Source organism: Leopardus geoffroyi, chromosome A1 (assembly GCF_018350155.1).
Source record: "Leopardus geoffroyi isolate Oge1 chromosome A1, O.geoffroyi_Oge1_pat1.0, whole genome shotgun sequence".
NCBI classification, from domain to species: Eukaryota; Metazoa; Chordata; class Mammalia; order Carnivora; family Felidae; genus Leopardus; species Leopardus geoffroyi.
In genome coordinates this window covers 203,456,795-203,475,925 of record NC_059326.1, presented here as the reverse complement: position 1 = coordinate 203,475,925, position 19,131 = coordinate 203,456,795, and the positions used below count along the sequence as shown (strand labels likewise).

The 19,131-nt window shown below is 37.1% G+C and overlaps 1 long non-coding RNA gene across 7 annotated transcripts in view; it reads right to left on the bottom strand.

Annotated features, from left to right (window-relative positions):
* Positions 1-4,665: 4,665 nt before the first annotated feature.
* The window catches only part of LOC123576921, a 78,868-nt gene continuing 64,402 nt past the window's right edge, over positions 4,666-19,131 (bottom strand). For all 7 annotated transcript variants that reach the window (XR_006701631.1, XR_006701632.1, XR_006701633.1 and 4 more), the window contains 2 exons: positions 5,685-5,722; positions 4,666-4,865 (listed from right to left, as the gene is read on the bottom strand). This is a non-coding gene — a long non-coding RNA (uncharacterized LOC123576921). The remainder of the gene's footprint in view (positions 4,866-5,684; positions 5,723-19,131) is intronic.

The window sequence follows — 19,131 nt, the reverse complement described above, 5'->3', positions numbered from 1 at the left end:
CATTCATTGAAACTGCTCTAAGGGCCAGAGATTTTTATGGCTCTCTTGCAAGGAAGTCAGGTTACATGCAGGGAATTCTCAATTATGCACGCTAATAATAGGGGAGATCAGGAGTGAAGATTATCCTGAATAGTGGATAATCCAAAAATCCTCTCTGTTGGCCTTTGGAAGGTATGGCATTATTATTATGTGTTATGTTTGTTGCTGCTAGTGGTTTTATTATTTTTTTATTTTTTATTTTTTTGGCATGGGACATTGAGCAGGATACTAACAGAAAGGACCACAATGCCAACTTGACCAAGCACTGGTTCAGAGGGTGGCTTGGGAACATCCTGAATGGCAACAGAGAGGACACCTGGTATAAGGCATGCATGCGATAGATGAAGGACAGCAAACACATATAAATCTGAAGTTTATGTTGTCAGGGAGAAAAGCAATCCTTGCCATTTTTTCTCTGCTCTCTTAATAACCTGGCTATTTCTCTTCAGTTAAATGAAGAGGAAAGAAAACTGAAATGAATGTGAATTTGCGTTACAAATTTGAAATGGTGAAGTTTAAAAAATTTCCTCTATTTGTCACATATATAAAAATAGACATTTGGGGCCCAGTAAAACCTGGAGGGGCTTATTATGCAGGGACTTGTTTTTGCTAATGATTCTAAGTGGGATCAGCAGGTAATCAGTTGAGAATGGAGTGTGAAAGGGGAATTAAAATATACACTTGGTACTTGGTTCAAAATACCCCAGAGTGTCCCAGGTATTCATGCTCCCTGTCAGCCCTCATAGGAAGCATCTTTGTCTTGGACACATAGATCCTAAACACAGTTCTTCTCCATAGTACTTTCCCTAAATTGATGCACCAGCAGATGTGCAGAATGTCTTCTGCGTTGCAGCCACTGGTAGGATAAGGATCAGGAGCAAGAACATTTATTCATTCATCTATCCATCTATGTATTTACTTATTTACCTCCTGTATACAAAGCACTTTGTTAGACAGGTGAAGGATACTGAATGTGTCTACGATACACGTCGTCTCTGAGCATACCATCTACCCAGTAATATAGGATACTTCATGTAAGAAGCAATTAACTAAGCAAGTAAAGTTCAAATGATACGTAAGTTCTGTAGTCAGTGTGAGGAGTGTGTTTTGGGTCAGACCTTCTACCTTCTGCCTGAGGTGTCTACTTATGCCAACTCCCTTCATTCTCACAAGGAGCCTGTATAACACCCAAGTATAAAAAATGGTGCTCAGAGAGAGAGGCTGGAACCAGACTGCAATTCAGCTCCGGACTTCAGATTCCAACAGGACATTCCATATCCGTTCTCCAGGAAACAAAAGGAGAAAGTGGATGAAGGAGTCATGGATGGAAATGTAAAAAAAAAAAAAAAAAGTTGACCCAGTTGGGATGGAGGGGAAGGCATAGTTTGCATATGGAGCTAAATATTCAAAAAGAGAAATCCTTAGTCACAGCATGCTGAGGGAAAATAAGCAACTAAAACTATGGCAACTAAATTGGACAGGATGAGTGAATGCCACCATATCCTTTTCTGGGCTCATGACCTTGCGATTATGAGTCTAGGTTTCTTCCTCCACTGCTCAGGTTACCTCATAGATGACTGAAAAGTTCATATTATATGCTGTACATTAAGATGTTTTTAAATTGCCACAGTAAATTGAATATCTTAAATTGGCAAGTGCTTTTATTGAAAATACTCTTTCAGTCACACCTAAATTCGCTAAGCCAGAGAGCTCTAAATTGGGATAAGCCACAATTGTTTTATGATGTCATTATGAAGCTGGCACTGAGAAGTGTTAGTTCACCAATTGCAGCTTTGAGATGGCCTTTTCTAGATCCATTGGTCCATATTATATGGTGCAGCTGACAAAGAGTTATTGTTGCATATTCCGATGTCGTACCCTAAGCCCCAGTCTGTATCTATTGAATTTAACTGTTTGATAAATGAAGACAGAAAAGCTAAGCTATTTATTGCTGTCAGCATTAGATAAAGAAATTTCACTTAAAATTAGAAGAGATTTCACTTAAATAAATTTCACTTAGATAGGAAGTTTCACTTAAAAATTACCAAGAAGAGTTACCAAATTATTCCATTGCTTTTCTAGTGATCGTTGCACAAAATGTTGCATCGAATTGTCTTTTCCAGTTGCAGAAACGTTAAGAATTTTCTTCATGCATTTAACCTTTGCCAGCCACCCTCTACATGATGCAACATCAAAGGAATTCCTTTGGGAAAAACTAGATAATCAGGTTTGTGAGGGAAGACCTTTCATATGTCATCATTGCTTACCTAACTATAGTGAAGTATAATTTTGTAAGCAAGGAAGAATCAAAAAAGATATGACAGAAATCCTTTTTAGCCAGGTTCTTAAAAACTGACCCAAACAATGTTAGATTTTTATCTTCCATGGCAAATCAGGTGTCAAGGTGAATTTGGATACCACGTACATTGAATGAACTTCTCAATTAGATGACAACCAAACGATATTCTCAAGTTCCTATAACTTAACAATATAGAAATAAAGGCCTTTAATCTCTTATTTTCCTCCACAATCCTCTGTCCAGTCCAGCATTGGAGAAAAGAGGAATCTTGTTATGAACGCTTTTGAGAACAAAGCTTTTTTATTAGAGACTGGGAGCACAGCTTATGTATACATGCCTCAGCGTCAGGTAAATCAATGACTGTTGTTTTTTGTTTTTTTCTTTTTCTCTTTCATCCCTGGAAAACTTTGATGTTTACAATAGAAAGCCACCATTAAACACAAAGATTACCACTGACGCCAAACTGGTTGCAGTAGAACTTGATCTCTGCTAAGTGAGGATGCTTGCTGTAGAAAGAGGTATCTTTTGTCTTTTCAGACTAGATGGTGATTACCTAAAACGTTAAATGCGTAGCATCTACACATACAGGCACTTTACTATGGCTTTACTATGACTGCAGTTAGGTCATCTGAACAAATGTGAAGCTATTTTCCATTTCTATGTAAGAATAAACTGATTTTTAGTTGTGTACTTTTTAGAACACTTTCAACTATATTATCTCTCAATTATCACGACAGTTCTGTGGTATATATTAGGTACATGTTTCAAAACAAAACAAAACGAAAACAAAAAGAAGAAACAAACATGCAAGTTTTAGAGACTTTCCCTAAATCTTATGTAAGTTTAAATGATGTGGCAGCATCAGAAACAGATTTCATAGTGTCTAGAAATTTGTCTAGAATATTTACAGTCACCTGTATCCTACCACTTTCCTCAATGACAATGAAAATACTTGTTATGAGGATCAATAGCTCTAGAAATGGATAGTGTTGGAATATGGTTTAATTTTATTGGTCAGTCATATTCTATATTTTAATGGCTACCATTTTAGCATGGCATTTTTTAGTGGTTATTACTCGTGAGATATAGATCACAGAAAAGTTCTAATTTTCATACATCTGGCTAGCAATTTTTAACATCAGGAGGCCCCTAGAATTCCTGTTTACTTATTAGATGTTTAGACAGACATGATAAAATAGAATCTCAACAAATGCATGAATGCTGGCCACATCCCAGAGACGTTGGGAGTCAGGTTCATGAATGTAAGAATAAAGCTCACGAATAAGAGCCATGAAGAGCCACTCTAAAAAGGGAGGGGGGTAAGGTACAATTGGGGTAGGGAGAGCAAGTGTTATCCAGGGATAGCTAGTAACTTATCTGGAGGTAAAAGATGGTCAGAAGATATTGACGCCCTTTTAAAAAGGGAAACAAAAAAGTTTGGTGTTTTTTTTTTTTTTTTGTACAGCAGTGGGTGGGCTTTCTCAAATTCCCTTTCCCTGTTCCCTGTTTCGTATAGTTATTCAAAATGAGGAATAAGCCATTGCCAGGATCCAGTTCTGTTTTGTGCTCACAAAGGGCAAGCTGTTCCAACAAGCTGTGCCTGCTTGAATGCATGGCTGACTGAGAGGTAACATCATGGATTTGGGGGTGGGGAGGAAGAGGATAAAGATGATCTTATGAGAACCCAATATGAGAATAGAACAGAGCATGAGAACCCAGAGAACAATAGAAGGGATAAAGTGGGACCCAGGAGAGACAAAATGGTCAAAGATGTATCCATTAAAAGTAATAGCTACTTGAAAGCAATACCTATACTACTAAAGATATAGAATAAATATAACTTCTGGGAACCTTGAAGACCCAATGATAATCATGAAATGCAGAGGTTTTTCATTGCCTGTATGACTGATTGAAGAACAAAAATGCTAAACCATGCATTTTGTCTCATTTGGTTGAGAGCAAACTGCCATTTTAAAAAGTCTGAGAGGAGATCGGGGGTGGCTCAGTCAGTTAAGCGTCCGACTCTTGATTTCAGGTCAGGTCATGATCTCACAGTTTGTGAGTTTGAGCCCCACATTGGGCTCTGCACTGACAATGTGAAGACTGCTTGGGATTCTCCCTCTCCCCCTGTCTCTGCCCCTCCCCAGTGCTCGTTTTCTCTCTCTCTCTCTCTCTCTCTCTCTCTCTCTCTCTCTCTCTCAAAATAAATAAATAAACAAACATATTTTTTAAAAGTCTGGGATTTCTTGCCTATGCTTAACTCCCTTAGAAGATCGTGTATAGTGTTTAAGAACAAGGAATGAAGAAATGTAAGACAGGAGTTTGAATCAGCTCTACTATTTAGTATCTGGGTGATGACAGATAAATTACTCAAATTCTTTTGACCTCAGTCTTCTCTTTTGTTAATTGAGATAGTAGTACGTTCCTTGCAGGTTGTTAAAAAGGTTCTGTTCCATGATGTACGTACAACTTTTAGCACAGTGTTCAGTGCTAGACTCAAGTCAGTGTGTGATGATAGCCCTGGATACTGCGAAGAAAAAATAAAAAATGTTCGTGTCACAAAATGACTGAACTTTTAGCTGCATTCCACACAAGTGACCAACGTGTTCTGTTGCCTCTAAATGATTTCTTTTTATCACTTACTTAACCGTTTGGCTCTCTCCCAGTTTTCTTTCCTCCAAGAAGCATCCAAACTGATCTTTGAAAAATGCAAGGCAGGTCACGATACACCACAGAGTAAGTCTCTCCTTTGTCTTCCCTTTGCACTCTACATAACATATCCAATCTCTTACTGGGAACCATCTCCCTCTCTACCTCTCCTCCCACTTTCCCGAGATAGGTTTCTTCTCATTTCTCAAACACATTACACAAGTTCCTATTTTTAGGTATTTGCTATAGACATTTTCCTCTGCCTGGAATATTCTTCCAGCAGACAACTCAAGGTTGATCAGTTTTTGCCATATCAATTTTAACTTCATGCAGGATCTCTCAATCTCTATACAATTAACATTTTAGTCTGGGTAATTTTTTTGTTGTGGGGGAGGAGGTCCTGTGCTTTGTAGGATATTCAGGATTATCCCTGGGCTCTGTCTGCCAGATACTGGTAGCAAACCTCTTCTCTCCCCCAAGTTGTATTAAGACTGTTTGCAGGCATTGCCCAATGTCCCCTTGGGGGCACAATTGTCCCTCCTCCCAACACACCACTGGCTTCATGTTACTTTCTCAGAGAAGCCTTTACTCATCTTTCAACCAAAGGTAGCCCCTGAGTCACGATCCCTACCATCTACTCCCCATTATCTACCATAAAGCACTATAACCCCTCATCTTTTCTTTCTCACTGACTTACCTGGTTATTATCTATCTTCCCCAGTGCAGTGTGAGTGCCTTGAAAGCAGAAACCATGACTGGCTTATCTATAATAAGGATGTAATAAACACATACTTGCATATATACATACATAATGGCTGAACAAATGGATTGATGAAGACATGTATGCAGTGTCCAAACAGCAGTTTAGTTTTATAAACGCTGCCTCCAAACATGATTTATGTTAGTAATTTAAAGATTAAATTTTATACTACACCCATCTGTCAAATATGTGTGCTTCCTGTGCACCAGACATTATTCTAGTTGTTTTACAATACGGTGGTCAACAGGGAAGAAGAAACTTACGTTAATTCTAAAGTCATTTGCCAGGCATTTTAAGGCTGCAAGGTGGGGAGAAAGAATATTTTTGATAATGTATACTTGTTGCCAGCATTGTGTGGGAAGAATGAACATTCTCTCTTTAGACCTTAGTTGTATATTTCTTCTAAGTCCTTCACCAATCCTAGTTAATTTTTCCTTATAATTATTTTTAAATGTTTCTACAGCTTTTTAAGTAAAAAAATTTTTTTAATGTTTATTCTTTTTTTTTTTTTTTTTTTTCAACGTTTATTTATTTTTGGGACAGAGAGAGACAGAGCATGAACAGGGGAGGGGCAGAGAGAGAGGGAGACACAGAATTGGAAACAGGCTCCAGGCTCTGAGCCATCAGCCCAGAGCCTGACGCGGGGCTCGAACTCACAGGCTGCGAGATCGTGACCTGGCTGAAGTCGGACGCTTAACCGACTGCGCCACCCAGGCGCCCCTTTAATGTTTATTCTTGAGGGGGGGCGAGGGGCAGAGAGATACAGAATCTGAAGAAGGCTCCATCCAGGCTCTTAGCTGTCAGCACAGAGACCAATGTGGGGCTCCAACTCGGAAGCCGTGAGATGAGAGCATGACCTGAGCCAAAGTCAGACGCTTAATGGATTCAATCACCCAGACATCCCTGTTTCTACAGCTTTTTAAATTTGTATCTAGTAGATCCTCTAGAATTTGTTGTATAGAGTGAAGAATTTAGTCTTTTTTTCATAGACAGCCTAAGTTATTAGAATACCATTCATAGGACAGTGCATAATTTTCCCACATATCTTAAATACTACATTCAATATACACAAAATTACCGAAATTATGAAGCTCTATGTCTTTCAGAACTCTTGTGTTTAATCAATCTATTTAACGTGGTGCCAGTATCACTGCATTTTGTTAAACATGGCTTTATAGTATATTATGGCATTTGGTAAAATTTGGTAAAATTTGGTAAAACTTTCCCGTCAGCCATCTCCCAGTTAAACTTTTAGTTAAACTAATCTTGTATTTTTTCTCTTTTGGCTGAATTTTAGAATCAGCTTGTCAAATTTTATTTGAAAAATTTGTCAGTATTGTATTTCTTTCATAATCAAAAATATGGTGTTCACATAAATGGTAACAAAACTGTTAAAAATTAAAATATATAATAACATTCAGTATTGCAAAATGCTATTGGATCTCATAAACTGAAACACGACTTGTGGCAACTTGGACTGTGTCCACTTGTGCAACACTTTTGGAAATCAGTTTTGTATTGAACAAAAATACGTGTATGTTTTGATTCAGTAACCCTTGGTATGTTTCTTTAGGAAAAAAATATTTGAAAAGGATAAATTGATATGTACATAAATACTCACAGGGATATTATTATAATAGGCAAAAGACGTGGAAAGAACTTTAATATCCCATGGCAGAAAAAAGGTAGGGTAAGAGGCATCAGCAAACTTTTTCTTCAATGGCAAGTTAGTAACCCTGTGAGATTGCAGGCCGCATATGTCTGTGTAGCAAACATGCAACTTTTCTGTTGTATTACAAAAGAAGCCGTAGACCATTTAGAAACAAGTGGGTGTGGCTATGTTCCAAAAAAAAATTTTATTTATGAAAACAGGTAGATTGACTTATGGGCTGTAGTTCAACAATTTCTGTGACAGAACCAAAACAGTGCACAAGAAGCTAGCAGCAGGTGTATCTTGAGAATATCTTGTGATAGAGGATGTATGAGAAGAAGCAGAGTAAAAATGTATCCACATTGTGACTACAATTAGGAGCAAATTGTAGAGAAGAAGCGCTAGTGAGGAACTGAGGAGGCGATAAAGCTTCTCAGTTATAACCCAATTAGGTTTAGGGAGTTTTGTTTTAATTTTCTATTTGTTCCTTGTATCAAACAGTATTGTGCAGTCTTTATAAAAATATCAATATCCCCTTCTGTACTATTTGTTTCTTTCGGTATTCGTCTTTCCCCATCTATTTCTTGTCTGGACTGCACTTTGATATTTAGTAATGTAAGCTCTGCCCTTAATGGCATATCTTACATTACTGTCTCTTACTTTCTTTTACTTCCAGTCTGCTTATACTATAAATCGATTCACAAATCTGGCCCTCTACTTGTAAAGACTGCCAAAAGTAAGAAAAATCATAAATGATTTGATATGTGCTAAGAATTTTCACAAGTTAAGATTTTCCTAAGTCATTTTCTGATATCCCTGAAAACACTGAAATATATTTAGTTCTAAATCAATATTGAATTCTTTGTCAATCATGCAAAAATGCACAAAATATCTACAATTTGACAGGGAAAAAAATCACATCATAATTGGAATTCTTATTATAAACGTTGAGCAGGGTGCCTGGGTGTCTCAGTCAGTTAGGCGTCCAACTCTTGACTTCCACTCAGGGCATGATCTCATGGTTCATGAGATCGAACCCCACATCAAGCTCTGCCCTGACAGTGCAGACCCTGCTTGGGACTCTCTCTCTCTCCATCTCTCTCTGCCCCTTCCCTGCTCACACTTTCTCTCTGTCTCAAAATAAATGAACATTAAAAAAAAAAAAAAAAGCAATTCAGGAAACTAGAAACCTGTGCATAATTATATATAGCCTGGATTAGCAAAACCTTAGAAAACTTAAAACTAATCTGAGAACAGATTGTTTGATTACTTTCTGTCCTTAACAGACCTGAGCTGTCACTTGGGGGAAGTGCTAAGGGTGCTACTGTTATATTGTAAGCAAACTGCTGTCATCCTCCCTTTATCAAACAAGTCTAAGTTAAACATTATATGAATGGACCATAACCACCATAAACTGGCTGAAAATGACTAAGAGTCTGGGGGGGATGGACCAGGAGGTCACTGTTTGGAATGCCAAAGGTTCATAAATGTATAATGAACACTTTGCAATATATATTTATTATAATTTTTCATTGCATTTCACCTGCATAGTGGTGATCTGATGTTAAGCACATGAACTTTTTAGAGGTATAAGCACACTTTTATAAATAAAAGAGTTCATATCTCTGGTCCTTTTATCAGTCTATATTTCATTACTTTTTGTGAATATGTGCCTAGCACAACTAAAAGTCCCTGATGCCTGGCTGTTATGCCATGAAACTCTCAGAGGGGTATGCTAAAGATCTCCAGGAAACACTTAAAGTGGCAGCAGCAACTGAAATAGGAATAAATTTTTGAGGACCATCTGTTGGAAAAACCAAAACATCTGGATAAATGTAGACCCTAAGGCTCCTGAGGTTGGCAAAAACTATTCTATCATGAACAGGTCTTGGACTTAGAGGGGATGATTTCATTTGACTAGAAATAAGAAACTAATATGGGACATATGTGAGCCATACTTCATGTCATTGTTTCACATCTCAGGTGCGGAACATTTGGGGTCACTGTCTCCAACCCCTGTAGTAAGTCTGCACGTTGTGATAGTGGCAATCGGTAGACTTACTTCCCTGGGGGACATTCTGAACATTTTCATATAGTGAATACTTACCTTTTTAGGTGGACATAAATCATTTCTCTAAATAATTTTTTTTTTAAAAAAATATATAGTTTTTCTTTGCTTTTAAGATCAGAATCCAGGCTTTCATAGCCAAAGAAGCATTCACACATTAAACAGTAACTATCTCAACTGTCATACATTACTTAAAAATATATTGGAAGTATTAAAATAGAGAAAAAATACATATATATGCCACTTCAATCTGAGGATAAAAAATATTCCACTAATTTAAGAATATCTGTAGGAAACTAAACACTCTTCAAAATGTTTGATACAATTTAAAATTATGTTTATTCTTTACTTTCTATTCAAATTGAGTGCTTTCTTTGAAAAAAATATTCTTATATCTCTTTTTATTTTTTTATTTATTTTTTTTATTTAAAAAAATTTTTTTTCAACGTTTATTTATTTTTGGGACAGAGAGAGACAGAGCATGAACGGGGGAGGGGCAGAGAGAGAGGGAGACACAGAATCGGAAACAGGCTCCAGGCTCCCAGCCATCAGCCCAGAGCCCGACGCGGGGCTCGAACTCACGGACTGCGAGACCTTGACCTGGCTGAAGTCGGACGCTTAACCGACTGCGCCACCCAGGCGCCCCCTTATATCTCTTTTTAAAAAAAGTTTGCATGCCTATCTCTAGGTGGTCACAGAAGAATGTTTGCAAATGGAAAATGGGTTCCACTAGTTTATGGAAGAGATCCTAAAGAGGAATATCTGAATAACAAAGCTTATTGTTTTGTAACAAACATCCTCTTCTCATTCTTGTTGGACCAAGATCAAGTCTCCATTATTCCCACCTCCCCCCACCCCCCAACATGCTAAAGTATCATAGTTCAAGGTCACTTGGCATTGTTTTGAGTGAGCTGGTTCACTGCTTCGTGCCTCCCTGATCGCCTACCTCTTTCCAACATAAACGGGCCACTCACTGAGCAAAGCCACTTCTATGCTTCAATCTCAGAAACATAAAGGCAGCAAGTTACAAAGAAGTCAGAAAACATTACCTTGTTACAGAGAACAACTTGACCTGAAAACAAAATAACACAGATGTACAGCCAAACAGAGAAATCAGCAAGCTTGTGGAATGCTCAGTGACAGCCTTAAGCACATCCTTACTGAGTCTTTCAAAGAACAGTCACCTTAATTGGCTGACCCAGAACAGTCCACCCTCGGGCTGCAGGTGCTGCAGAAAACCGCAGCTCCATTGGAAGGTGCCACTCTGCTATTTGCAATGATTTCAAAAAGGAGATACAGACCATCTTCAGCCATCTTTTCCCAGTCTTTCATCCCACACTGTCCCCTCAAAACACGACTTTAATCACAAATATCAGAGGAAACACACACCATACATGAGCACAACTTAATCCCTAACATATTTTCTGCCTCTTCTCCTATAAAAATCTGTATTGGCAAAGAAAAAGAGCAAGAAAAAAGATCTTTTACAAATGCTAACTTATGAGTGGAATGTTAAAATGCATACATACAAAAACCTTAACGAGTCATCATAATTTGAAGAAAACTAATCTAAATTATTAGAATTTACATTATGACAATACTTAGAAAAATTATATTGCTTATAATAGTTTCAAGGATGTTCTATTTAAAAGAAATTTTGTTATGTAGTAAAGATTTTTTTAATTTTTAAAAAATCTTTATTTTTGAGAGAGAGACAGTGTGTGAGCAGGGAGGAGCAGAGAGAGAGAGAGAGACACAGAATCCAAAGCAGGCTCCAGGCTCTGAGCTGTCAGCACAGAGCCCGACGCGGGGCTCTAACTCATGAACTGTGAGATCATGACCTGAGCTGAAGTCGGATGCCCAACAGACTGAACCACCCAGGAGCTCCTATGTAGTTAAGATCTTTAAGGCTTTGATCAGATGAGTCACTTTTCAAAGCATGGCAAATAAATGAATATTTTAAAGTGCATAAATGTTTTCAAATTAAAAAAAATCTTAGCTATAAGCTCGTATTCAATAATCCTATGCTTTTTTCAAGAGAATGTGAGGTAAACTATAATTGTAAACTATATCTGGATTAAGAATAGTTTCTGCTCAATTAGATCCAAAAATGATGTTTTATAATCTATAATTACAATTCACAGTTTATAATGTGGTAATTCCTACAAATGTTTATTGCAACCTTTAATGACTTCATTATGTTTACATATATTTTGAAAATAAGATGTATTTGCCCAGGTGTGCCTGGGTGGCTCAGTCCAGTTAAATATCAGAGTTCAGCTCAGGTCATGATCTCAGGGTTCATGAGCTCAAGCCCCACATCGGGCTCTGTGCTGACAGCTCAGAGCCTGGAGGCTGCTGTAGATTCTGTGTTTCCCTCTTTCTCTTCCCCTCCCTCGCTTCCCCTCCCCTGCTCACACTCTGTCTCTCTCTCTCTCTCTCTCTCTCTCTCTCAAAAATAAACATAAAAAAAGGATGCATTTGACTATATGAAAATTTTGTTTCAAAGTAACTAAGGGCATAATTTTTCAGAACAACTCCTAAGATGTGTGAGAGTAACTTGTGTTAAAAAGACATATACACTGTCGATCTAGGAATAATCTGAAATGAGTGAAATTATTAGATATCTCAGAAATCTGGGGGTCTCTGAAGCCAGAACAAAAGACGTGCAACCAGGGCAAAATCAGAGTGGTACCAAAGTCCTACACGATGATGAATGTGGCAAATGGATGGTTAATCACAGATAGTTTCAGCATTCCTGCAATTTATATATAATATCTGATATATATATATATATATATATATATATATATATACACACATATATATGTATATGATGGTCATATTTTGTTATATTTAAACCTATTACACAACTGTATGATAATGCTTATCAGGAAAGCATGTGGTGGGTGGACAGTTCAGTGTAGTGAATATTACTAGGTGCAATGCATGCAGAATAGAAAGTTTAGAAGAAATATGCTTTAGACTTTAGTGTTTCTCAAAATTTACCGTGCATACAAATCATCTAGAGATCCTGAAATGCAGATTTTGATTCAGGCATACTGGCGGTGCCTAAGAACCTGCTTCTTCATAAACTTCTAGGAAATGCCGGAAATTTGCTAGTTTGAAGACGAAAACTAGAGTAGCAAGAGCTGATATTTAGGGTGTAGCTGAGGCAGTACAAAGTTCTCATGCAAAGACTGGGGTAGAAATAAAATAAAAAAGTGGCCTGTCTTGATGGGACTAATATTATAGGGTTCCTACCTTGTACAAAGCACTATAAACTGTATATGCATTGTCTCATTTAATATTTCCCTAACCCAATGGATGAAGTGCCAATATTAAGTTATTTTTGATTGGAAAGCTTTAGAATCATAGAATTAGTATAAAAACTGGCACTTAAACACAGGTTTTTCAGGGGTGCCTAGTTGGCTCGGTCTGTTAAGTGTCCAACTTCGGCTCAGGTCATGATCTCACGGTTTGTGAGTTTGAGCCTCACGTCAGGCTCTGTGCTGACAGTTCAGAGCCTGGAGCCTGCTTTGGAATCTGTGATTCCCTCTCTCTCTGCTCCTCCCCTGCTTATGCTCTGTCTCTCAAAAAATAAATAAACGTTAAAAAAATTTTAACACAGGTTTTTCCATTACTAAGCCACAGTTCCTCTTATGTATTTATTTAATGGTATTGTTTCATATAGAAACTTAAAGATGTGATGGAGAAGACAGAGTGGGGATATACTTAGAATTTATATTGGTGTAATTTTGAATTACAAATGCCAAGAAAGCCAAGTAATTCACAGAGTTAATTAAAGTAGAAACCACTATTGTATAGGGTTTAATTTGTCATATGCACTGTTCATCCTTTCTTGATTTAGTATAATGCGTATATCTATTTTGAAGACTATATCACTATAGGACATTTGAAAACAGCATGAGGAGGTAGCATTTCAGGTTAAGATGATTTCATGTGCAAAACAGCGAAACCAAAACAGCATGTTGTGGTTGGGGAAATAGAAATAATTTAGTGTAGAACATTCAGTGTGAGAAGAGCCTCTACAAAGAGGCCGGGGAGCAGGGCATGGGTCACATGATGAAGGATCTTTCAGTGGAATTTGGGCTTTCTGACATAGGTAGAATGCCACTGAGGAAAAATGTAAACACAGATTTGTTATTTTTAAGAGAAGATTGTCAGAGAAGAGGAGGAAGGATTAAAAGGGGCACAGAATGAAGGCAAGAATACCCCTTTGGGAATTTTTTCATAGTCAAGGCAAAGGAAAAATGTTAGTTTTAAGGTGGTTCCCACTGAGGGAGAGATTCAAGAAATATTTAAGAGATAATATTATTGAGACTTTGTGAACAAATGGGTTGAGAGAAGTGATAAAATTAGTTAATTTGGATTATAATTTGAACGTTCAATCACTGTGTTTCAAAGGCATTTTGCTGGCTGTCATTCAATGACCTTTGGTGATTGTGGACTTCACCTTGGATGAGTGGACTTTTCTGGACCCCTCTTAGAGAAACTTACACAGAGATATGGTACTGGGGAACTACAAGAACCTGAGTACAATGGGTTATCAACTCTTTATATGCAGTCTGATGTCATGGTTGGAACAAGAGTGGAGGACAGTAGAGAGAGGTAGTCTTCACGGTTCTTGAGGTGATTTGAGATTTTGTTTCATGATGTGGCATTTCTTGCTGTGAACTTCCCTCCTTGAACTGCTTTTTCTGCGTCCAAAATTTCTGGTATGTTGTATTTCCATTTTCATTTGTCTCAAAGGATTTTTTTTTTCCTCTTGACTTCTTTTTTGATCCATTAATTGCTTAGTAAAAACATATTGTTTAATAAAAAAAAAGATATCACTCAACCATCACAGCATGAAGGGGTGCTTCAAGATGATAACTCTATATAGCATTAGACAACATTGATATTGCCAGAATAATAAGAAACTTCTCACTTAATAGAAAGGGGATGTTTGGCATACTAGAGGCAGGGAGAGGCACATATTAATTGTCTTGAACTTCCACCCCACTGCTCTGAGTTCTTTCTATTGTGCATCTCTACAAGCAGTGGATTCCTCAGCTACTCTGTCATGATACTTGCCCTGGCACCCAATACTGGCCACAGCAGAGCTGTTAGCTGTTCAGTCTGTGTAAACTGAGGTCTTCTGAAAAGCAGACACCAAGAAGGGACTAGACATGCAAGAGAATTATTGGAGGGAACAGGTGAAGAATAAAATGGAAGAAGCAGCTGTAGGCAGAGAAAGCCTTTTTAAAGCAGTGTGGGTCTGTGAGAGGAAAGGATGAAGGACATTTTAGCTGGGTATACTCTTTCAATGGCAGTAGTATTCTAATACATGTTCTAGTGAACTTTCAGGCAGGGCAATCAGGAGCCTTTTGAGCCAAAGTTGCCCATTGGCGAAGTCCCATGACTCGTAGAAATGAGCTTGCATTAGCGTCACTGTTGTGCTTGGTCACTGATTGGGATTGACTGGGAGTTGCCCAGGGGAATAGGGTAGATGCTGAGGGTTGGCACATGGACTGTCAATCAACTATACTCTGCAGCAGATATGAGTGGTTTGTTTCCATGGCTGCCAGATCTGTGTGTGTGTGTGTGTGTGTGTGTGTGTGTGTGTGTGTGTGTAGTGTTTAAAATATGATAAATGTGATTTTTCAAATTAGTGGAGAAAGAATAATCTATTTAGTAAATGGCACTGAAAAAATTGGTAAGGATGCTCCTATCAGGAGCAAGCTGGCCATATTTTTGATTGGAGCCCTACTATCTAGAAATATACCTGGCATACCATCATTGCTCAAGACAGTTTTTAAAATTATGTTGAATAGTCTATCCTTAAATAAAGTTAGATCCCTACTTCATACCTTTTGGTAAAATTAATCTCAGATGATTTAAGTAATTGATCATAAAACTAAAAGCATTGAAGAAAGCAGAGGAAATTGCATTTATAAATTTATGAGAGGAATAATAATCTTAGGTGAAAAAAATAGTACAGAAAAGTTGATACATTTGGTTATGTTTAAATTTAAAGTTTATTTCTAAATTATTAAAAGAATGGTAACAAACTAACATATCACTGACAGAGGATTAATATACAAACATTTTAATACCTATGTATCAGTAAGAAACAGAAAAAGAACTGTCAATGATCATAAAACAAATGCCCAATAATCATAAATGATGGTTTTTGAATGTTTATTTATTTTGAAAGAGAGAGAGAGAGAGAGAGAGAACGAACACAAGCAGGGGAAGGGTAGAGAGAGAGGGAGAGAGAATCCCAAGCCGGCTCTGCACTCTCAGCACAGAACCTGATCCGGGGCTCAGTCTCATGAAATGTGACATGATGACCTGAGCCAAAATCAAGAAGCAGACATTCAACTGACTGAGCCACCCAGGCGTCCCATGAATGATGTTTAATAGCTGGTAATCTGGGAAATGGAAATTGAGATAACAAGATAAATTAGATTTATAAAAATATAAATAGCTTAATAAAGTGACACATTGGTAAGGCTGTGGTGAACAGATACTTTCACTGCTAGCACAGCTATATTTTAAATAGCCACTTTGACAATATATTTAGACTATTTTGGCATACACTTTAAAGTTAATTTACATGCTCTATTAATGCTCATATATTAATATATATATATATATACCAGTAATTTAACTTCTAGTTTTCTATTCTAGAGAAATATTTACACATATACCTGTAAAAAAAACCCTCTTGTACAAGGATGTTCACTGTATAGGTGCTATCATTTTTAACAGTGAAAAATTGGAAGCAAACTGAATGTCTATAGAAATAACGATGACTGAAGATATTGTTGCATATTTATAGTATGGAGGCACTTACAGCTGTTAAACATATGAATATATACTAAGTAGAAAAGGAAAATTATAAAACAACCAGAAACTGTGATATTGTATTTTAAGAATGCAGTTATGATAATAAGAAGTATTGGTGAGAATGCGGAATATAAAATGGTGCATCCACTTTGCGCTTGTTTTTGTTTTTGTTTTTGTTTTATACTTCTTATTATACTAACATGCCAAGCATACTCCCTCTTCTGTATTTTAGTTTCTATTTATTGAGGTATAGTTGACATGCAATGCTACATTAGTTTCAGGTATGCAGCATAGTGATTCAAGGTGCATCCACTCTGGAAAATAGTCTGGTCATCCCTCAAAAGATTAAACACAGAGTTACCATTATGACCCAGCAATTCCGCTCCTGGGTGTACAGGCAAGGGAAAAGAAAACATTTGTCCACACAAAAACTTGTACGTGACTGTTCATAACAGCATTATTCATAATAGGCAAAAGGAAGGAACAACTCACTGCACGTCTGTCAACTGATTAATGGATAAGTAAAATGTATATTCATAAAATGAATAGTAGTCAGTAATAAAACACAATAAAGTACTGATGCATGCTGCAACATGAAGGAACCTTGAAAACTATGCTAAATGAAAGAAGGCAATCACAAAGGATTTCATATTGTACAGTTCTATTTATATGAAATATTCAGAATAGGAAAATCTATAAAGACAGAGAGTAGATTAGTAGTTGCCTAGTACTCAGGGAGATGTTGGTGGGGTTGAGGATTTGCAAAATAATAGCTAATGGGAACGGGATTTCTTTTTGGAGTAATGTTCTAATATTGGTTGTGGTGATAGACACACAACTCTGCCAATATACACGACCATTGAATTGTACACTTTAAATGAGTGAATTGTATGACAGGTGAATTATATCTCAATAAAATTGCTAGAAATATTATAAGGCAATATTATTTATTTTTGTAAGAGCAAACTGAAAATGTTCACACACCAAGTTGATAACTGTATTTCTGAGAAGGAAGACAGGAAACTAGCCTTGAAAATAATGTTCTCAAAATTGATTTATATCCTTAATGCTTTCAGCTTTTTTCAGGTAGCATGTATTTGTGCACTTAGTATAATTAGCAATTAGTTCTCTAATAGAGGGTTCCCCTACCTCGGACCTATCAAGCTACTTTTATAAAGGGAGGTTCAGATTTCTTTATCCCACCAAATCTTGTGAAAAAAAGAAACAAACAAACATAAAAATAAGGTATGTCTAGAATGTGTTCTTGCCAAGTGCAAAGTGGAAATCCCAAGAAGTGTACTAAAGTGCCACCCAAAATGCCATTTTTCCACTGAGCAGTAACTTGGTCTAATAATGTAAAGTCACAGCCCACAGATAATGTGTCACACTCACTCTTATTTAGCTCTAGATTCTAGTAGGAGGGCCCTCCTGCTTTATGAGAGATCTAAGAGTTGCTTCCATGACATCTGGCTTACTTTGTTTTTTTCCTTCACCTTCCCCAAATCTTACCAGTCCCACCCAAAACCCATACCAGTTGGCAGCTAGAATCTCTACTCCTATGTTGAATTAGTAAGAATGAAACAAAGATATCAATTTGAACTCATTTTGATGTGTGAAAGATATGCTACTGAATGTGAGATATTTCTGAAAAATCTAAAACTTTAAATAACAGAATTTTAGTGGGAAAAATCTGGAAGAACACAATAAACTACTCGGCTACAGCTGCAAAGTAAAAATTTACTTCTGTAAATCCATAAGTTTCAGTTTAATGAAAATATATTAAGGTTATACTGGGCATTTTTTCCAGAGCTTACAGAATGCCAGAGTAGCACTTCAAATATTTTCCTTCTCTAAGTACAGTAGAATTTAATTCACAACATCTTGAATTTCCAAATTAAAATCACCTTTAATTAAAGAATTTCAGCCAGCCATAGAAACAAAAAGTGCTATATTTTCTAAACATAAGTGATTATAATATTTATTAAAGCTATATCTGTATTTAAATGGAAAAGCCTAAAAAAATAATAAAGCAGGATTCCGTAAGCCAAAAAGCAATTATTTCTCAGGTGTTTCCTGTTAATAAATTAGGATAAACTTAGGGCCAGACTCGTGAAATTATTTCCATTAATTAAAAAAAAATCAAAAGTTCAATGTTTATTCTCTTTTCCCAATGTTGAACTGGAAAGCTATATTCCTAACTAGACAAGAGAACATAGTTGCATTTATCCTGAAAGCCGTGAGGTGCCACTTTGTGTTTTCAAATGACCAGATGGGAAACTGACATAATATGAAGGACTGAAAAATCTGAAAACACCGATTTTTCAATGAGCAATTAACTATGGACCGCCTATTTTGTATGCATTAATCTGGGAGCCAGGATTGACACACTGCTTATTAACCACGTCTCCTGCCTCAGGAGATTCTCAATCTAAAATAAATTAAGTAACATGATTCGGTGGTATCCTGGGAAGACACCTTCTACGTCATATTTTAAACAACTTCAGAGAAGATCCTATCTGTGGAGGTCTCCTGTTGTGAGGAAGTGGGACGGGATCTGGAACTTGGAAGACTGGGGGACACGCAGAGGTGAAGAGGATGAGACAGGATACCGGGCAAGTCAACCAACACAATAATGGCACAGAGTGCAGAATGAGAGTGCTGTGCTCAGTGAAGAAATAAAAACAAGTCTTCCCTGATGAAAGGGAAAGGTGTATATACGAGAGTAAAAAGAAACAGGACAGGTAGGGTAGGCTCAGGTAATCAATGCCTTAAATCCACCTGCAGTAGCCTCCCCTGACTTTGATTGGAAA